Source organism: Amblyomma americanum, chromosome 1, assembly GCF_052857255.1.
Source record: "Amblyomma americanum isolate KBUSLIRL-KWMA chromosome 1, ASM5285725v1, whole genome shotgun sequence".
Classification (NCBI taxonomy): domain Eukaryota; kingdom Metazoa; phylum Arthropoda; class Arachnida; order Ixodida; family Ixodidae; genus Amblyomma; species Amblyomma americanum.
This window is the reverse complement of record NC_135497.1, coordinates 134602645-134623983: the sequence shown is the minus strand read 5'-3', so window position 1 is coordinate 134623983 and position 21339 is coordinate 134602645. Positions and strand designations below refer to the sequence as shown.

Here is a 21339-nt window from a genome sequence, read left to right as displayed (position 1 = left end):
GCACGCGTTCACCTTATCTTGTCCTTATTCTGGGCAAAATAAAACGATCGCATGGACGTAATGGTCGAGCAGGAACATACGGGAGGCAGAATTCCTTACTCCATAGATACTTAAGAATAACAGTTTCTTTAAATAACAACTGGAATGAAGGCATACGAGAGCAAGAAAAGACTGGAATTGTTGGTGATTGGCACACCATACATAACAGCACGGATTACAGATTTCAGTAAGCAATCAATCTTGTTGCGCCAAAGCACTGAGCAGAAGTAAAAAGAACAAAAACCATACCGCACTCTACGCCAATGCATGTGCTGTTATTTTCCTTATGTGATTTGGGCATAATGCTTTAATAGAGTATAACAGGCAAGCTATTTTGCGCAGCCTTTCACAAACGTTAGCCAAATGACTGTTCCAGGAGGAACCTAGACCAGGGTGGAATCTAGACGAACACCAAGATAACGCACACTTGAAAGGTATGGAATAGAAGAGCAGGCGCAAGTGCTACACTGATGAGAATGAAGAACCGCTGGAATGGTGACAGGAACCGTCAGGGCGTTGTGAAAACAAACTAATTTAGTTTCATCTTGGTTAATAGAAATTAGGCTATTGCAGTATCAACTCATGACATTTAAAGTGTCAAAGACAGCACTCTACGTAGGAAATGCAGTAATACAGGAAAAAATGAAAGAAAACGGTAAGGCTGCCTCTGTGCTCATCAATTTTCACTGCCAAATGCAACGCCAACTATGTGGTAGAATAAAAAAAAATATGAAATAAGATTATTGAAAGCAGTATTATCTACACCCATTTTCTTAGCGTAATCACAGCACAGGTCTAAAAAATGCAATCGAACACTTGATATGATTAATCATACATAATGTAATAGCGGCCGAAATGCAAGGACATGTACTAAGTTCTGTTCAGTACCTAGCCACGTAGGTATCAGTGGGAAGTAGTGAGCTAATGCATGTTCCGCAGGCGCCCGCAAAGCTAAAATAGATCAAGTAAACGTACCGCGTAAAGACTGTATGAAGTTTGCATGCAGTAAAATGACAAATAAAGAGAAGGCTGTATGGAACAACGAAGTGAACAACAAACGACACCTGGTTAAGCCGACCATTGAGGAATGGAAGTAATGTGAACGTTGAGAGTGCTTCATTCAAATGATTTTATGTCACCTTCGCATCGGACATACACATCTGGCACAAGGTAATTGTAATGAAGCAAGAAAAACAGATATGTGACGGAAGTTGAGACGAGCTCACTTCAAACCACATCCTATTCTCAGAAAAAATATCCAGGAACTAAGGAATAAACATTATACGCAAGTTCACGGTGAGCAGATTTCTTTCCACCCCAGCTTGCTCTTTGGAGACAATTCACTTGTCGAATTTTCCTGTTTCTAGTTTCTAAAAAGAAGCGAAGCTTCTAAACAAAATCTAATATTAAAAAAATATTTCTTTTCCGCAAGCGAGACACAATAAACCTTACGCTTGGCGCATTAGAGCCTTGGTTGCTTATGCGCCATAAAACACAACATTCTCCCCATGGAGGTGATGCACCCAAAGCTCAATGTGCCCATTCCGTCTGGAAACTGGGTCCACATGCATAGCTTGAACGCTGCTGCCCTTGCGAAAACAAGTAGCATTGTCGAAAAGATGCCACCTTTTTGAGCCCCCATATTCCCGCTCGTTTCTACAGGGTTAGTTGTGTCCGAAACAACGATCATTACGCAAGACGTCTCAGGAATCGAGAAGGAGAAGGAAAAGGCTCTTAGGAGATGAAAGGCGTGGCAACCGTGATGGAAGACAGAGAGAACAAAAAGAGAGAATTCAGAGACAGAGGCAAAGCACGACCTAGGCGTGGAATGAGTGTACCGAAATGCTCTCGGATGCGTGATGTTGAAACCTTCTGAACGCCCGCGGGGTCGCAAAGCGTCGACTTTGTCTGCAACGTGATCAGGACACCGCTCGCGACAATCTTCCGCCGCTTTGCGATTCCTGAACATGAAGTTCAAGCTGCGGAACGCTGCCCGCGTCCTCGATTAGTCTTAGCGCGCTTAGCCCTGGTGTTGCGGATTCGTCGTTTTGTAAGCGTCACCGTAAACTCATTAGCTACCGTATATATGAGCTATAGAATCTGGGTAGTGATCCCAAGCTGCATTTTTTCTGCTCTTTTTCTTAATTTTCCCTTTTGTTCTTACCGCCATCTCCGTCGACAATATTATAGTTAGGGCTGTGCTGAAAGAGAGTCCGACTGGCCTTGCCAGTGATGCTATATAGCATCACTGCCAAGGCCAGTACAACACGTACAACGCGTTATTGCAACTATACTTGCAATAACGCGTTGTACATTGCGCTCTCTCGCAAGGAAGCTACGCGTGCTGGAACGTCACTATTCATGATAGTTCCCAGCAATTCCCTGCTTGCCGACGCGCAGATGGCAGTGGAACGTTTCTCTTCAAACAAACCAAAGGCGCCAAACAAGCATGCTAGCCTTCGCCGGGCTGCCATTTTGCACACTTACAGTGCTTTTCATTCTCCGCCTCGTCTTCACTGCGTCATGCTAAGCCCGGTCCCGCCAGCAGCATCCCGCTGCGGCGGACCTCTGATTTACCGTCTGGCTCTCACCGACAAGGCCGTCCCATCGTAAAACAATCAGCAGTGTCGACAATTTGTCGGACCACTATTTTCGTGGCCGCGTATCCATCGCACCTCCCTTCTTCAGTGCGCGCGCAAGCCAAGGCACAGAGGGCGCGTACGAACGCACAAATGTCTCCTTCCGCGCACGGTGAGCTCCCCTTTTCTCCCACCTACTTCCCTTCGCGTCTTTCTTTTTCCTCCTTTCTTTGTTTCCTCTTCGCGCCTGCTGCCTTCACCGGACGGCCACCCTGCAGTTTCCACTCTGTTTTCTTTTTCCGCCCTTGTTTTTTCGCCACCTCACGCAGCGATACCCAGGGGCATCGTTAGGGGGCCTCTGTATTCGGGAGAGGGTGGCGTGCGGTGATGAAGGAGGAGAGAGCCGTCGCTTTCAAACAACCGGCCGCCGGCTCTCCTTGTCCCTCGCTCAAGAATGGGCCGCGCTTGTTTTCTGTGGGCGCACTTGTGTGTGTGTGTCTATGTGCCCGCGTTTCTCGGGCGGCCAGACTCGAGTCACTCGGGTTGCCATGGTCATTGGGAGGCGCGTCCGGCTGTTTGTCTGGTTTTCGGCCTAATGATGCGCGCCACCCACTTCGGCGCCTCTTCCCTTAGCCGCTGCAACCGCGGTCTCTTCTCACCTTACTCTCACCTCTCTCGGCTTCCAGCGGCCGTTGTTCGGGCCTGGCACTGTGCGTGTCACCCTATTAAGCACGGCGCCGCCAGCGACTCGGAGCAGGTCCTCTCCTTGCCTGCAAGATAATACGAAATCGTAAATTTTGCTCTCGTCGCATCAGTCACGGACGCACTTCGGGCCTCGTTTATTTCTTAATCCTCTTTTGACACAGCGGTGCGCCTAACCTGGCTTCACTCCGAGTAAATTTAAAAGCTCATCAGTTGCTGCGGTTGGCGCATGATAGCCTTAGTCGCTTATGTGCCCAGAACACAATACACAACAGTTAAACTTGTAGTCAAGGGAAATATCTCGCACGCGCTCATGGCCTCCAGCGTTTAAGACACGGGACAGTTCCAGAGAACGAACAACGTAGGTGCGCTCAAATTTTCTTGTGGAAGGAAGTCGACTCCAACTTTTACTACATTATACCCTGAAGAAGATCTAAAAAGTCAGTGGGCAAATTAGTCTTAGTATGGTTTCCAAATGTGGTGCAAACTAGTCGCAACGTCTATGTACATATTCTAGGAAAACCGAACTGATTGTCTTCAATGTTAAACTTTGGGCACTCGTAGAAATGTCATCAAACCGATTCTGGCAAAGTGCACGAACCATTAGCGTCGCAGAGTGTGTCGCCACCTCTCGTTCACGAAAAACGCTGCTCTTGCTACATGACCACGAGGCGCTACTGGCGCAATTGTCGCCTTGTGTTTGGTGGTGTGTGCATGGCGACAATGATGCGGTTTCTTTCAAACTGATTTGCGCAGCTGGTTCGCACTTAGGTAGCAAATGGGGCTAGTTAGGAGAATTCACCTTAGTAAAAAACGAAAGAACCGGAGGAAACGAAAGAAGAAACCAAGGGCCGCTCGGCGACTTACAACTAAAGTTTAATCAGTGTTTTGTGTTCGTTTTTCGACTAAGACGGCGTAACTTTCTTGCGAAATAGAGTGCGGCTTTCATGTTTTATTTGCCAAAACGAAAAGGGTTTGTGATTTTACGGGGTTTAACGCCCCAAAGCGACTCTGGGTACGAGGGGCGCTGTAGTCGAGGGCTCCGATTAAATTCGACCACCTGGGTAATCTTTAACGCGCACCGACACCTCCCAGTACACGTGCCTCTTGCATCTAGCCTCCACTGAAATGCGACCTACGCTGCCGGGATCGAACCCGCGTCTTTCGGCGAAATGAAAATTTTACCAGTAGTAAAAAGAGAAATTTTTATTAATTTTTATTATTTTCTATTATTTATTTTTTTAACGTTAAAGTAGTAGGCTGAATTGACGCGGAAATGCTTGTCCTCTCAGATGAAGCCGGTACAACATTCAAGAGTTATTCTCGATCCGGTGAAGTGCCTGTCATTTTTTTGTTCATGACTCTGCTCACTTATATGCCTGACCCGATACTGCCTGCTTTATCCGCCGGCTTCCCGACATACTCCATGCGAGCTGCGCTTGTTGCCTGTTCTCCAGTCTTGACATTTCCATACGTGCGGTAACCTATGCCCTTCAAGAATGACGACGCTTTCACGGCGGGGCTATCGACGAGAGAACAAACGAAAGAGGAACTGCTCGTTGGGCGCTATAAGAACTGCGCAAGTCATTTTCTTTGTTCCTCCCTGGGGGAACAGACCACGCCATGCTCTCGTTTGCCACTACTCCCTTTCGTCCCTTCCGGATCCACATGTGGGCATAGAAACCTATTCTACCCGTACGCCATCCGTATGTTTCGAGGATAAGTGAACAACAACGCGGTCAAATCTCTCTACCAATCTGGAACAAGAGTATCTGGCTCTGGTAACCGCACTACTTGAAGAAGAAATGTAGTTCTGAATCTGCTGGCTTCTGCAAAATGATAAGGATAGCACTCTATAGGAGATCGCTAGGGACGATTTAGGTTACACACAAGAATACGTGAGCATGCCTTCCAAAGATCTACCCTGCTCCCTCCTGAATTAATGCGATTACTTGAACGTTTGAAAGCAATTTGATCGAATTTTCGCTTTTCGAGCAAACCAACGCAACAACACAAAGTCTCACACCAGCGCCTCGAAACTCTTAACAATAAGACTGAAATTCGATTTACCAATGAAGTCGCACCACTACACTCAATGTCTGCCTAACATTCGCGCTTTTTCTCATATCATCACACTTGCAGTGACATATTCGAAGCGTGGCTCTAGAGTTGGAGGGTCACGAGTTTATTAAGATGACAGAAAGCAATGATTAGCGACCAAAGAAAAAAAAAAAAAGACCGCAGAGGCGGGGGAAGCGAGAAGGACGGGATGGGAGGGAGAAGAGCCGGTTTTAATACTTCCTCCTCTCCGCCGCGCATCTCCTGTTTCGCCAGTTCACTTCCGCGCTAGCGCCAGCTAGCCTGCAGCGCTATACGAGGTTTGCATTATTTCCACTGCTTTCACCAAAAATAAGCCGGGTTTCAAAGATTGGACGCTTTCCTAATTTTTGCTTCCCTAGGCTCCAGTGGGCGTACTTTGCTTCGCCGTGTATTTATTTTGCTGACGGCCAGCATCATAGCCGGGAGGACGCGTGCGGCCGCTGAATGGCGGCGGGCGAGCCTTCTTGCTTTTCATCGGATGCGGGCTCCGAATTTTCCGGCCGTCTTCCATGCTTCGTGATGCGGCGCTGAAGCTGGCTGGCAGAATGCCCGGCCTTTTATGCCGCCCATATTTAACAGGCCGGCCTCAGGACGATGCATTAGATGTCTTTCCTCCTTCTCCCTTTTTTTGCGTTGGGCGGATTCTAGAGTCCCGGGGTAGCAAGACGGCGCGTCACGAGAAGCGGAATAGAACAAAAAAAAGAGAGAGGCAGATAAAGGGAGAAAAAAAAAACGCGCCGAGGTGGGGGAGACTTTGTTTACAGCTCTCGAGTATCCAGTTGCGAGGCTACAGAGGAAAGCACTTTAAGTGCAGCCCGATGAGGGTATCCCATTGCGGCTGGCCGTCTCGCGCGCAGGCGTGCATCTCTCCTCGCCGCTCTTATGAGTGCTGCCGAGCAGCCGCTTCGACCGCCGGCCGCCTCCCGGGCGCATCACTCTCGCTCTAAACTCCACGAACCACTGTGTTGAATTTTTATGCCTCCTGAAGGCCTCCTCGGCATCGATTTAAAGTCGTCTTTGATGCCCCGGCATTCGGGCCGTTCCTCCCAACTCGGCGGCGCTACACGGCGCGACTGCCCCCAATTTTCGTCCCTCGGGGTCGTATTAGCGCTTTCGTTCTTGTACGCGACGCGGGAACTTTCCGAGCGCACGACCCTTGTGGACGGCGGCACGGTTCCTCACTTCGTGCATGAATAGAGTGGATGAGGACAGCGCAACAAGACGCACTCTCGTGATTGGCAGCAGTGCCGGTAGATCAGAAGGGCGAAAAATGCAGCAGTGAAGTGCTGCCTTAGTTCACAGGGCCGACAAAGCGGAGCTCTCCGCGAGTGCCTTTCAATACGCCCCACCCGTTAGCGCTCAGTATCTATTACAATGTGACCGGAAGGTCCTCAAAAACCGTATTCAGACAACTAGGAGGTGTCCCGGCGTGAAGGGAAGGGTGAAAGAGAAGATATAGCTCTTAAAGGTCAAAATGCGATTCCGATGATGACCACGCCTGGATGCCACCCGCAGATATTCCCGTAGATCTTTCTCACTTTCTCGCCCGCGAGGAGCCACAGTCTCAGAATCAGTTGCGAGTGCCTGCTGCTGCCTGTGCCGTTTGTTGCTGCTTCTGAGACTGTACGGGGCTGTTGTAATTGAGCACAAAACTCAAGCTGCATGTGGAAGCGGGATATTGCGTGGTGGCCTTTTGCGAAATTGGGACGCTTTTCACTTTCATTTGATGTCATGTGATCTCTCGCAATATTGCGAAAGCCAGTCAGGAAGAAGACGCTCTACTGCGGCTTGAGAATTCACGGGACATTCCAGGCACAGAAGCACGTCATAACAGGGGCTACATCGTGATTACAAATGCAGAACATTCTGCAAGCATCAAATAATGATTTACTTCTGCTAAAAATGAGGGCAACTGCAGGTTTGCACAACCGTATGTCATTTTCTTATTTTATTAAAATACCTCTTCTGCCGAATATAAATTCTCTTGGTTGATGAAAGCCGATAAAGCTCCCACAGCAAACAAAAATTCAGCATTCAATTCGTTATGCTCATTTGCTGCGACACAAGCAATGGTATATTTTTAATTATTTATTCTAGATATATACCCTACAGGGCCCAAGGGCATTGAGTAAAAGGGACAAAAATGATATGTCTAAAAAGGGAATTAAATGGAACTACAAAAGGATTCATTACATTACAATGGAATCATTACATTTGAGAGATTTTTTTCAGCAGCATGCTGCTGGAAAATTTGTCTTTCAAGGCTGCTGTAGGAATCCGCAATTTACGGCGTATCTATGTTTGTTGCTTTTAATTACAAGTTTAACGTAGCGTAAATATGGGTTGCGCAAAAGGAACTTTCATGTGAGAGAAGACGGGACAAGCGCCTACTAACAACTGATTTATTCAAAGAGCCGACATCTAAAAATATATGCATGTCAACGCAGGTACAAAAGGGTATCACAAGCACACAGAGTGTAGAATAAAAAAAATACAAAATACAGGTTCACGTCATGATGCTTTCCAGTAAGCCTGCCTCTCTCTTATATAGTCTGACTGAAGTACCATTTACGCAATTTTGTCCCTTCTGTTTAATGAAAAACGCTTCTAGAAGTCCCCGTGATTTCTCATTTTTGCTCTTGTACAGAATCTTAACTTGTTCGAGTAGAGGCATGCGTTTGCGATCAAGGCAATGCACCGCCAGGTGACGCTGCGCCTTGTTTTCAATGTACCGCTCATGTTCACGAGTGCGAATATTGATACAGCGGCCTGTCCGCCATACATGTACATTCTGCCACATGTGAGGGGATTCAGATAAGCCACGCCCACTTGTCAGACCGTATAGGGGGTCCTGTTTTACGCCGCAGCCATGTTGCTACTTTTCCGTGGTGTTCCTTCTAATGCGGGCGCAAAGGTGACTCTGCTTGCGGGGTGCCGAGAAAGCCAGTGGGACGCCGTGCTTGTTGCCTACTTTCTTAAGATTGTGTGCAGTCCTATGGACATACGGAATTACGACACACACACACACACACACACACACACACACACACACACACACACACACACACACACACACACACACACACACACACACACACACACACACACACACACACACACACACACACACACACACACACACACACACACACACACACACACACACACACACACACACACACACACACACACACACACACACACACACACACACACACACACACACACACACACACACACACACACACACACACACACACACACACACACACACACACACACACACACACACACACACACACACACACACACACACACACACACACACACACACACACACACACACACACACACACACACACACACACACACACACACACACACACACACACACACACACACACACACACACACACACACACACACACACACACACACACACACACACACACACACACACACACACACACACACACACACACACACACACACACACACACACACACACACACACACACACACACACACACACACACACACACACACACACACACACACACACACACACACACACACACACACACACACACACACACACACACACACACACACACACACACACACACACACACACACACACACACACACACACACACACACACACACACACACACACACACACACACACACACACACACACACACACACACACACACACACACACACACACACACACACACACACACACACACACACACACACACACACACACACACACACACACACACACACACACACACACACACACACACACACACACACACACACACACACACACACACACACACACACACACACACACACACACACACACACACACACACACACACACACACACACACACACACACACACACACACACACACACACACACACACACACACACACACACACACACACACACACACACACACACACACACACACACACACACACACACACACACACACACACACACACACACACACACACGCACGCACGCACGCACGCACGCACGCACACAACAAAAAAGGTGAGTTGTATACACAAGCATCCTATGCGAGTGTCACTGACGAAATCGCGCCACCATGGAAAATTATCTCACGTTAGGGTTGGAGACCAGAACAGCTTACTGAACTATCGTCGAGACTTCCCTAGGGACCTCAAGGGCAACTCAATGCGATTATTGTTCTTTGTGCATATTGATTCGTCCGCTGTTTTTTGGTATGCCAATGCTTGTCCGGCAGCAAAAGGCGCATTCATCGCCGAGAACATCGGATTTAAAAAATATTCCCGCCATTCGATTCAAACTCGTGACGTCCCTACATTGAAAATGACGAGTTGCCACCGTATTGAAGCGAATGGCAGTGAAACGTAGCCTCCGGGATTCACGCAAAAAAGATCTGTGCCCACGCAGGCACTTGCGAAATCGGCCGGGGACGGCGACACCTCTATTTCATTTTTGCTTTTTTTTTTTCACTTTATAAAGGCTCCGTTTCCGGTAAGAGTAATCTCTTTGTGATTAGAACGCAGTACCCTGTAGATATAGGCCAACTTCATTTCATTCTCAGTGTCCCTTAAAACTGCGAAACGAAATAAAATACAACGTGATTGCTAAGCATACACGCAATGATATTAGGTACCAATATGCACGGCCTGCAGCGGATGCCATAAAACGACCGCTATTGAAAACAAAATAAAGTTTCATTTTACCGTTTAGAGCGCTAGCGTTTAGCGTTCTCACGGCAAAGTTTCGCTTCCTCCGAGGCTGCGCAGAAGATGAATGGAAGCCTAATGTGTATCGTAAAGGTCGAGGCGGGGATCAATGCAGGCGCTCTTCGTGCGTCCAGCAATGGCACAGGCCATCGGTGACCGGACAGCAATGGGATACGGAGGGGAAAACGGTCGCAGTGGATTGATGGCAGGAGGGCGGCGTGTAGTGATGCCTACCTGCTGCCCAATGGGACTTCGGGAGGACGGGCACAACCCATAAAACACGACGGCTCGCGTTCATTAGGAAAGCCTACGCGCAGACCTCCCTCCCCTCAGAAAACCCGTTAGTCCTAACGGCCGCGTGCCTTGGCCGAAGGCCCGCAGGCTCATTCACCACGTTGCTGTGCTTCGGAGGCGGGAAAGAGCGTGCCCGAGAGCCAACGAATGCGAGCGGCAAACCCTAACGGTCAGCGTTGCGTCCGCCTCTTTCGCCGCAATGCAAATATGCTGCCGGCAGGGACGGAATGAGGACCGAGTGTGGCCGGCCGAGGTGTGGTAGAGATGCCGCCGAAAGGAAGGGTGGCCGAAAATGTGCATCTGTTTGTTCTGGGTCTGATGAGGCCGAAGTACGTGCGCCGGTTTCCCAAGTCTTAGCTCCGTACTCGCTGTTACAGGCGTGTTGTCAGGACTAGGGTGTAGCTGCATTCGAGCAGTTGAGTCGTGCTTTTCGCTCAGAAATGACCTTTGGCAAATTAAAGAAAAAAAAAGCTCGCAGTAACCAAAAACTACAAGTTCAGAGGTCATGACTGATTTCCTCGCGTACTTTTACCGTTTCAGCTATACCACGCATTTTTGTGCGAGATTGTATTACTGGGCTCTGTTGTGCTGCGGAATCCTCTCGGAAGATACGAACTTCACTTGCAGACCAGACGACTAAGAAGTAGCTAGCATTCCTCCCTTCCTGCTCGGAGGAAAGGGAAGTTAAGTACTTTCGAGACAACGTCGCATGAGCAACCTCTGTCTGCGCCTCATAAGCATCCTTTGGTTTGGTTTGGTGCTTAGGGCAGCTGCTCTAGACGCCTATAAACCATTCTACTCTGCAGGCAACGAATTTTAGCCATCTTCAACTATTGGAAAGAGAAATTGAAAAAGGAGACCATCTTGAGTCACTTGCGCAATAAAAATACATCATGATTATCATCACATCCTGTGTCACAGACGCGCGCTCTTTCTATTCTTTTTCTTTCACAACAATCTGGCCAAGCTCAGCATTCATCGTCTCCCTCCGCTCAATTAATATTTAAAAAAAAATTAAGAAGATGATAGAAAGAGTGCAGCATTCTTGTCTCTAATTCTGATTTATGTAAGTCCCACATGCTCACATTATGGGCTGCTCTGTAGCCCATTCCTCTAATGCTACGACTATATGTGAGCACAATGATGGCAGAAGATAAAATAAACGCTCAATTAAATGCTACTGCAGCATGAAGACATGACGGTACAATAACATTAGAGATTAAGTGTCTGCCTCTCGCATTGGTACACCATGTAAGCATAAACTTGCAATCCACAGCGAGAACTTCTTCGTGAACTATTCTTATTACGTCAGTCTGCTCTGGGGTAGTAAGAACAAGGAAGAGTAAATGTTAACAAAATAAGTAATTATTCATTAGCAAAGCTTTTGTCTGGGCTAGTTAGTCCATACTGAGGTCTGCGGAGGAACGCGTAAGGATATTGATGGGGGCACAATATTCACCTTAAGAGGGAAGCGCCAACTTAAGATCCGCAAAAACATGATGGCGCATTCACTGTTTCGATAGGGCGGCAGCTTAGCATCTGCCGCAACACCTGCTGGGTAGACCCGCATCTACATTAGCACAGCCGTACGGCCACAAAGGAAAGCTACACAGCCTTTCTCAGCCATTCTTCGCTGAGCTCAGATAGGGGCCAATGAGTATTTAAGGCTTTGATTTCCTGTTCTGTCTTTTGGCCAACGGTCACTTGATAAAGCAGTCATGGGTGCCTCTTTATTTGTGCCTTGAATCAGAGCTCGAGGGAACATGCAGTCGTGAGTTCGAGCGCTCGTTTCTATTTGCCACACTGCGCCTGCACAGCAGATTTCTCCTGAAAAACGTGTCAGCCACGAGTCAAATCATACGGAGTTAGTATGAGGACACTAAAAGTGCCCACGCTCCATTGAATGAATGTGTTCGAATTATTGTGTTTTTGTGCAGCAGTGAAAAGCCCTTATAAAGCGGAGGTTCGCATAGTACTATATACATCAGGCTTTTTAACTTGGGCTAGGAACTTTATGAAGATGGCCAGTGGCATTAATTGGGCTCTTGGCACGCACACTGAACGAATTAGGCGGAACAATCCTATGAGTTTAGGCCAACCAACAATACTGAATTAACTGCTGCAATGCATTCGCTCAAGCACCTTCAGCGACGCCAAAAAAGGCTGCAAACAACTCAAGGAAACACGCTGAAAGTGTACATGTATACACTACGAGGCAGCGGCTGGACGAATGTTTGCTGCTTGAAATAGGTAGGCAGTACGTGATGCGAACTCATGAGGATGGCCGGCCGGCCGGAAGGCTGAGGCGGAGAAACACGTGGTCGGCCAGGGATCACGGGACATGCCGAATAAGTGTGGAGGATACAAAATGCTGTGTGAAGAAAGCGGGAACTTTTGTCTATTTGCAGGCGCCGGCTCGACAAATACTGATCCCCTAAACAAGCCTCCCCCCCCCCCCTTTTTTTTTTTCTGTCTGGCATTTGCGAGAGAAGCACGGTGTGCCCTTGTTGATACCGAACATGTCCAAGACAGGTAACCCCAATACGGCGCAGAGCACAGCGTCGATTCTTCCTGCCCTCCACACCAATTTCTCCTTTGGAGCTCTCCTCGCGCCCGTGGCCTGCGTGTGCACTTTCTTCGGGGCTTTATCGGGCCGTGTACGGTTCTTGAACAAATTCTGCTTCCCTAAAGCGCGATATAACCTACAGGTAAGCGTCCTCGCCGGTACAGAGGAGCGGTTGTTCACGCTTGTTGTCTGAGGCCGTTCGCTTGATGCCCAAGTAAGCTCTGTATTGCGGCCATACTGGCCGCGTTCACAAAGGGGAAGTCAACGTGCGTGTCGCGCGAGTACCTCTTCATTTTTACTGCGCATGCTGGTCACTCATTCTTTTTGGCTTGATTTTGCAGATTCAACTCTGCCGAATAAAATGGCCGATCGAATCCTCTCTAACAACAGCTGCATTTGAATATTTCCCGCCTTCGTTAGTCTAGTAGCACGTTTATGGACCGATGCGGTTGTGACATCCCGCAACATACTCTTCGAACCCGTTGCAGACTCAGTGCATGCACTTCGCCGGCTTGCTGGCGCATTTCTAGGCAGTCCCGTATGCTCACTGGCTGAAAGTCAGCGGTCAGCCTTCCTCTCTTTCAGACGTCTACCAAATTGCAAAATACTGCAACCTATCTAAGGAGCTGATTTCTAGCTGGAGTTTCGCTGTTAACCAAAACTGGTTTGATCTCAAATTCGGAAATCACGCCGTCCACTTTGGTCGACCCCGATACCATAACCCTTGTAGTGCGAATTGAATAGGCGCTTTCATGGGGGAAATACCAGGGAACCGAGCGGCGCCAACGCATCCGTGTGAACTGCCACGGGCCGCATTCGCAGCGGCGCGTGCAGTCGCGTGGACGAAATCTCCTCCTGGCTGCCATTGCGCATCCGGTGCGCTCTGCCGACAGGGCGGCGCCTCGACAGATAAAAAGCGCGGCAAGCGAGCGCGGTACGGGCAGTCCAGGCATGGCTGAGTGACAGTTGGGTCCCACTGAAACGAAAGGCGGCAAGCCGGTGCTGCGCCGTTCATTCTACACCATCGGCCCCACACCTGTGATAATCTGTTCACCGAGTGTGCAAAACTTATTACGGGAGGGGTGGGGAGAAGTTATAAAGAAAATAAGGCGCAGAAACTGACCCAACCTCGGTGGACACCTGAACCATGCCGCGAAAAAAGGGGCGAAGGAGGTAAAAATGAGAGCGAGGACAGTATAGAAATTGCAAGTACACTCTTCGCGGCGCCCTAGGTGCGCTGGGCGGCATATATACATGCGTACGGTTAGTTAGCGTAAATAGAAATGCTCGTTGCCTTAATGTGCAAGGACAAAAAGTGCATATTACGTTCATATGCATCAGACAGCCATTACATTTCGTTAGGCAGCTCATCAGACAGCTTGGAACACCGAAGTGGGGTCCATATTCTTTTTTTTTGCGATTGTACCTTCATTCATGAACATGCACAGATATCTGACATTTGCACGCACTTCAGGGAGAACATGGGTTTCATTCAGTACTTCATCAAAATATCGTAACCTTAACAAACTGTAATTAATGCTGTGAACGAATGAATAGTGAAGACGAAATCAAGCATGAAATCAAAGACAAACTGAAGACGAGAAGAAAAAGAAATAAAAGCGAGGCTCGTTAGCACTCTCAAGGGGCTGTTCTTGGACTTTCAATCTGATAATTAACCACGATAATTCTAATTTAACTAGAACTTTCTGGAATTGCTGCTCGCCTTGAAATATCTGCATTTCCTTTGTCCCCGCAAGCACAGCATCTCTCCGCTATCATCATTCTCTGCATTTCTTAATGGCTTCATCTCGCTCTAGATGCGGATGACCCTTTTCACTTGTTCACCGTGCCTGAAGAAGCTGCATATCGTGGACTGAAATCTCGTAGCGCGAGGATAGCATGCAGGGTGCATAGGACACTTCGCATTTCTCAGCCGGTCAACGACCACGCAGTGTGCGCGGCCGCGCTTTCGAAACTTGCAAGGCGCAATTCTAGTCGTCACTCGGGCGCAAAGGAAGCCCTAAAAACAAAAAAATCTCACGACAGTTAGCGACAGCTGTTTACGGCGGTGAATAAAATGATCGCTTATTAATTATTTTTTGTCTTCTCTGGTAAAGTGCGCCCCACGTCACCACGATCTCACTCATGATGTCACTCTTTTCAGACCTCTGAGCGTGGCGCGTTGCAGCAACGCCATGCGTGACGTAACTGCATGCTGACCATTCAGCGTGGCGCGGTGTTACGCCAGCTTTAACGCCGAGGCTGCGGAACCGGGAAACATGTCCTTGACAGCTGTAGCTGTAAAATCGCATCCTATAGGACTTTTGAACGCCTTCTATTGAAGCGTCTGGTGCCACCTTTAACATCAGGACGTTACCTTATTACACATGGCTCAGGAATTTATGGGTATTGTGTTCGTCACATTCTAGTTGCGCTATTTGAAAGTGGGAGCTGCTTCATCGCTGGGTTTTCTCTGTGTTCGGGTTTGAGATGGCGCCTATACCCAAGTGGAAACGTCTCCTGCCTCACGTCTTCAGCTAACTTCAGAAAAGCCATTGAAATATGATTTCTTTCTCAATATCAACAATATAGAGACGAGGGGTGATTTTGCTGATAGTCACCTTCTATTTGCAAATATCAATGCAGAAGCCAACTTTTCGTGTATTTACTTCACCAGCTCCCACCTCATAAGTTGTTCGCTACAACTGACCAGCCAAGCAGGGCCTAGGAAACCTTGTTCACCAGCTCTGGAGACGAACACGAAGCGGGCTCTCCTCGTATATGAAACAGCAAGCAGCGGATTTTCATAATTTCCGCCAAAATTATTAATTATTACACTCTTGTTACATATATACCTCAATTTCGCTCGAACTAGTCTTTCCAAGAGGTCGCGCCGTCACTCTTCTCGACTAGTTTCGGCGTCGCTTCTCGGAGCGAGGTCACTCTACATGACGTCATCGACCGCATCAAGAGTGCAGGAACCTCCCCCCTCCCCTTTTACCTCACCTCCAATAAAATAAAGAAAAAGCCGAAACTTGGACAAAACGCACTGAAAGTCGCTTGTAGACAGTCAAGTTCAAGTTTTCCTAGTTAATTCACGCTGCACGTTGCGCAACATTGCATTCAGTGGCCCACCAAGCCGATCAGAATTCTCCTCCTTTGCCTCTGGCACGCGTTACGAGTTCGGTGACGAGGCGCGCACACGCGATGGTCAAGCGGAGCATCCGCACCTCTGGCGCGTCGTGGCACGCCGTCATATCCGGCGCATACGGAGCAGCAGCGGGGCGCGCATATGTGCCCGGGCGCGTCCTCTCTTCCCCGCGTGCCGCCGTCCACGGGAGCAAGTCAAAGCCGACGCCGGTGGAGGGGCAGGCGCGAACAGGAAAGGGCCGAGAAATCGATACGTATCGATTGAGCGACTCTGCAAAAATGTTGTAACGCGAGTTGAGAGGGAAGAAAAAAAAAGCGCATAAAGAAGCGTTCCTTTCTCTGGTATTCCTTTCTTGGGCGCCATTGGCAGTGCAGCCCAGTGGTTCGGTACGCGTCGCGCTTTTAGAGAATTTGAGCTCGGCTGCCAGTTTTGCCTGGAAACAAACACGCTTGAAAGGGACGGCAGTATAGCGCCTCGACCAGTGGAACGTCTGCACGCAAAAAAAAAAAAAGGGGGGGGGGGAGGTTGGTGGAATGGAAAGGCAAGAAAAAAAGGCCGGCTCCCCTCGCCCCCCTCCTTCTTTGATTTTTCTTCCCCATCGCACCGAGTTGCTATTCCGCCCTCTTTCCTAACCTCTCTACCTCTCTCCCTTTAAAATGCACGCCGAAAGTAGGGTGTCTAGCAGGCAAGCAACGAAACAAAAATTAAAGCCTCCCACAGCAGTTGGAACGACGAAGAGCGAGCACTTGCGTCGCCGGAGGAGCAGGATACGAGAATTTGGGAGGATGCAGAGCGATCGCGCAAGTGCCGTGCTTTCTGGCGGGATATGGATTATTCCGGCCTCGGCGCGGCTGTGAGGCGAGGTCCCGCCTCGGCGTGCGCGCCTCATGTGCCCGTTTCGCGAAACCTTGGAGCCCTTGTTCCCCCGTTTATTTTTCTTTCTAGCACTTTTGGCGCACTTGTCTGGACGCCCCTATTGTGCTGGCGTTACTGAATACACTCTGCCGCTGTAAACACTGCAGGATGCAACCCTGCGCCCTTCTTTTCCTTCAGTGGTGCGCGCCCTTTACGCCTAAGGTGCTTAGAAGAACCGCTTGAAGTTTTGCGGCCTTCTGCTCGTTATTTTCGATCTTGGGCTTGGGCAGTAATTTCTTCTCTGCGTAGCCTAACGCTCCATGTAATGCTGGAGACGTTGGTTCCTTAACTGTTGAGCAATTTGACGCTTTTATGAAAGATAATCACTTCAACGCACGGCACCGTACAAGGTAATCACTTCCTAAATGATAGGTAATAGACATTGCTACACGAATTCAAAGATTGCAAGAGGCTATCTATCTCCGGAAAAAGGGGAGGGGGTTGCCTTTGCAGTCGTACCAATGCTAGCAGAAAACTTTAAAATAACAAACTGTGGTAAACAGCATGCACGACTATCATAAGGCAAAAACACTCAATGCAAGAAAAAATATTGTCCGACAAGCAAATTGTCACGTGACCAAGAGTTTAAAAAGATTCCCGCGTGTTTACTCTTCATCTGCATACTACGAAACCCACTTCACGAAAAATGTAAGGAGAAATAGTAGCTCTCTCAATGTTTCACAATATTAAGAGTCACTGTAGATAGATAACAGCCGAAATCAGTACTAGTAATCGTGGACCCTACAGTTATTTCGGTAGAGGTGTATTACTGCTGTTATGTGATTTTTTTGCATGCGCAGCATAAGGCCACGCGAAATTAAGGGCACGCGAAATAGCCAAACTTATTTATTTTTTTGTTTTCTCAGGAATTCTGTTTCATTGTGAGGAAACATTTGTTGATGAAAAGTCACACAAACCCTACTTTAAGGCGCGACATTCCTCTTCTCTTGATGAAATAAAATATTTACTGCACCTCCCCCCCCCTATCATCCCGCCCTGAGGAAAAAAAGAACACAATGAAAAAGAAATATCTGCATTGTTGAATTCCTCCAAGACAGAAAAAGAAGACTTACCGGTACGTGTTGGACAAGACAGAAAGCTGTCTTCGATAAAAAAAAAAAAAACATACCTGCACGTGTGCGGTCCAAGCATCTCTAGAATTTATCGCTGCCTTTGCCCAGTACCTCTTCGTCCGCTTTTCTTTACCCCCTGTGGCTTTATAACCCATAAACATTCCACAGCAATGACTGCAGCAAAACATATTTCCTGCCTGTGGCTATCCGACCGTGCGCAGCACTGCTCGCGCAAACGTCTCCCTCGGCATCATTACCAAAGAAAGCTTAATGAAAATTGTACCGCATTAATGAGAGACTTCTTGCTTTTTAAATGCTTTGGCAATTTTAAAACCGCAAGTAACCGGCAAGTTCCATCAAGAAAATGGCTTAGAATAGCAGTGCTCTCAGTGAAGCTGGAAATATACTAGCGTAGACGGTAGGGCTAGTTGGTTACATAAGGAAACCATCCTCGACTGACAGGTGGTCGCAGCCACAAGGTTGACCAGCGTGATGGCAGAATTGTGCATGCTGGTCAACCTAGTGGCTGCGACCACCTGTCAGTCGAGGGTGGTTTCCTTCTGTTTGAAGAAGAGGACAGTCAGCGCCCGTCCTGTCGTCAGTGTTTTTTCTTCTCTTGTCTTCGTCTGTTTCCGCGCTGGTCATTTCGAATCATTGTTACATATGTCCACTGGAAATAGCGCAACACACACAGGAACGAATAAAAAGACACAAAAGGCGTCTTCGTCTTGGTTTCTCTGTTCTTTGCTTTTCCATTGGATATATAATTACCTTTTACTTTCCAGACGGGAAAAGAAAAAAAAACAAAAGAAAACATACGACCAACACGGACCGTACCTAAGACCTCCGCATGGTACTCTTGCTCAAATACATTAGCGGCTCTCTTTATGTATACATGTGCTTGTATCAATCAATACCAATGTTTGTGTGTACCAATAAGAAGCCAACCATCTACTACCGCAGCCATTTAAAACTATAGCCGCTGTGTTCAGCACGGAGGAAGCTTAGGCGCCTCCTTTCGGTCAGGGTTTGCTGACAAGAGGATTTGTTCAGACAGGAGAGAGAGAGAGAGAGAGAGAGAGAGAGAGAGAGAGAGAGAGAGAGAGAGAGAGGAAAGCCTTTATTATAAAGTGAGGTTGGAAGGAGGCCCTCAAGGGGTGGAGCTCATGCTCCAGCGCCCCTCTGCCGCACCTATCAGGCTGGCCGTCCGTGGCAGTGGTAAACAGGGCGGCTTCCCACTGGAAGGCTGAGAGGTGGTGTATAGACGAAGATTGAAAATAAAATACAGACAATCTTGTCATCTTACCAACACAAAGTTGTTCAGACGGGGCACGGCTTTCCTTATGCGGCCCAAAACGGAAGTGCCGGCCTACTTATTTATTATTACTTATTTTCAAATAAAAAATTAGCCCCCCTGACGAAAGAAGATGGAGGTGTTGCGAAAAACTCGACGCCACGTTCCTCTTCCACAATGTGAAGAGTTATGTATGCCTGTCGCGGTTGCAATATTTCTTTTTGTCTTCACCAAAAAAGGTTTTCAAGCCACTGTCAATAGCTTTCTCAGAATAAACGCATGCGTCTACCCGATTCAGCATTAAAGGAATGACTGATGCAGCTTACATCTGCTGTTTCTGGGTTCGTCAGCACCTAGCGCGCGGAAAGGGGTCGCACGTTCTGAAATTAATTCAGATTTATGATATAAGAATACGTTGCTTGAGCTGCAAGATTGAAGCACAAAGTTTAAAAAACTGCGTCAGTCTTTTTACACTTCCTTCATACTTTTCTTCCGTGATACCGTTGTTCTTAAATGTCTTCTAAAAAACCGGATCCTCTTGGCCCGCAAACTTTCTCTTGGTAACACCTTAAGATTGTCTATAGTCGGATGGAACTGAAGTCTGCATTGATGGTCCGCTCTCATTCTAGACCGCCTAACAGAATTCCTCCGTGACAAAATGTAAAACTTTGTTCAAGCTTTTATTGTTACCGAAAGAACAGGATAATCATGAGACCAAATTATAAGCTCAATGATTTTGATGCGTCTGGCCTATTACATAAAGCCAAACATTCAAAACTGATTTCGTACACTGTTGTGGTTGGTGAGCGGAGTAATGCAGGATGCCCCGAACCGTGGCCCACTGTTGCCAACTGCTGTTTTTTTTATTGTTTGTATGTTGTTCTGTCCTACCATAGTTTATTTACTTTCAACCACTGTGCACTCTAGGGAACAAACAGGGCAAATGAAACGCTTGTAACAGGGTCAGCACGGCCATCAGCACACCCTTAGTCGAAAAAATACTAACCCATCCGCTTTTTTAGAAGCGGACGCAGGCGCTGCTGTCGCGGCGCGGCGCGTCATGCGAGCGAATCGTAGCAGACGACGCGGCGCTATTTTCTCGTCGGAGAGCTTCCGGCGGCTGCCACGACGGCGCTACGGTGCCTGTGACAGCCAGCGTGCGCCAGCGAGCAGCAGAAACAGTAAAGCTTCAAGGTAGTTCGCATTTTTCTTTCGCGTTTTCTTGCGCTATATCGTGTTGTTTTTGACTAGCTAGAACACCTACCGATATTAATCGGAGAACATGAGCTTAAGTGAGCCTTGATTCTCCCCTCGCGGTCGTATTGACCCGGTAGTCGGCTTGTTTACATTCGTGGCACTGCCGGAACGAACGAGCGTCGCTGTCGTTGCATTTACCTTTGGGGCGCTACAGTGCCTGATGCCTATTGATGTCTCTGTATGCTCCACGTTTACGCTCCGATACATCCAACGCTGCACAGCTCCAAACAGGAGAGTTGAAGCGGAAAGCGAATGCGGGAAGGATGCATTGCGCAATTCTCGTTGTTTTGTGATGCCAGTCGCGATGGGTATGACCAAGCCGAGTAGAGCCTGTGTTACCCGAGAAACGAAACCGAAACTGGTCTCTTAGCTCGCGCTGCGTTCATTTGTTGGTCAATTTGGACTGGGGGCGCACTGAATAGAATGGCCGTAAAAAAATATCTAAGGAATAGGTTCTAATGGGATAAACTTTCTCGAGTTTTAAAGTTCTTTTGCCGCTCAATTTTATTGAGAACACAATGACATCGAAATATGTGCGTCTTATCCCTTTATTTTCAGTCAAGTTCTGATGCTTGCCACACCGAAAAAAATTGGTTGAGATCTTAGTACTGCGT

General features: G+C 47.9%; 1 protein-coding gene across 3 annotated transcripts in view; it reads left to right on the top strand.

Moving 5' to 3' along the window:
• Positions 1-20596: 20596 nt before the first annotated feature.
• Positions 20597-21339, top strand: part of LOC144113713 (protein-L-histidine N-pros-methyltransferase) — a 181642-nt gene continuing 180899 nt past the window's right edge. For 2 of the 3 annotated variants that reach the window (XM_077646980.1, XM_077646981.1), the window contains exon 1: positions 20605-20662. The gene's annotated coding sequence lies outside the window, so the exon portion shown is untranslated. Of the gene's footprint in view, positions 20663-21339 lie in introns of all 3 variants that reach the window. The other variant, XM_077646979.1, reaches the window with a different exon arrangement.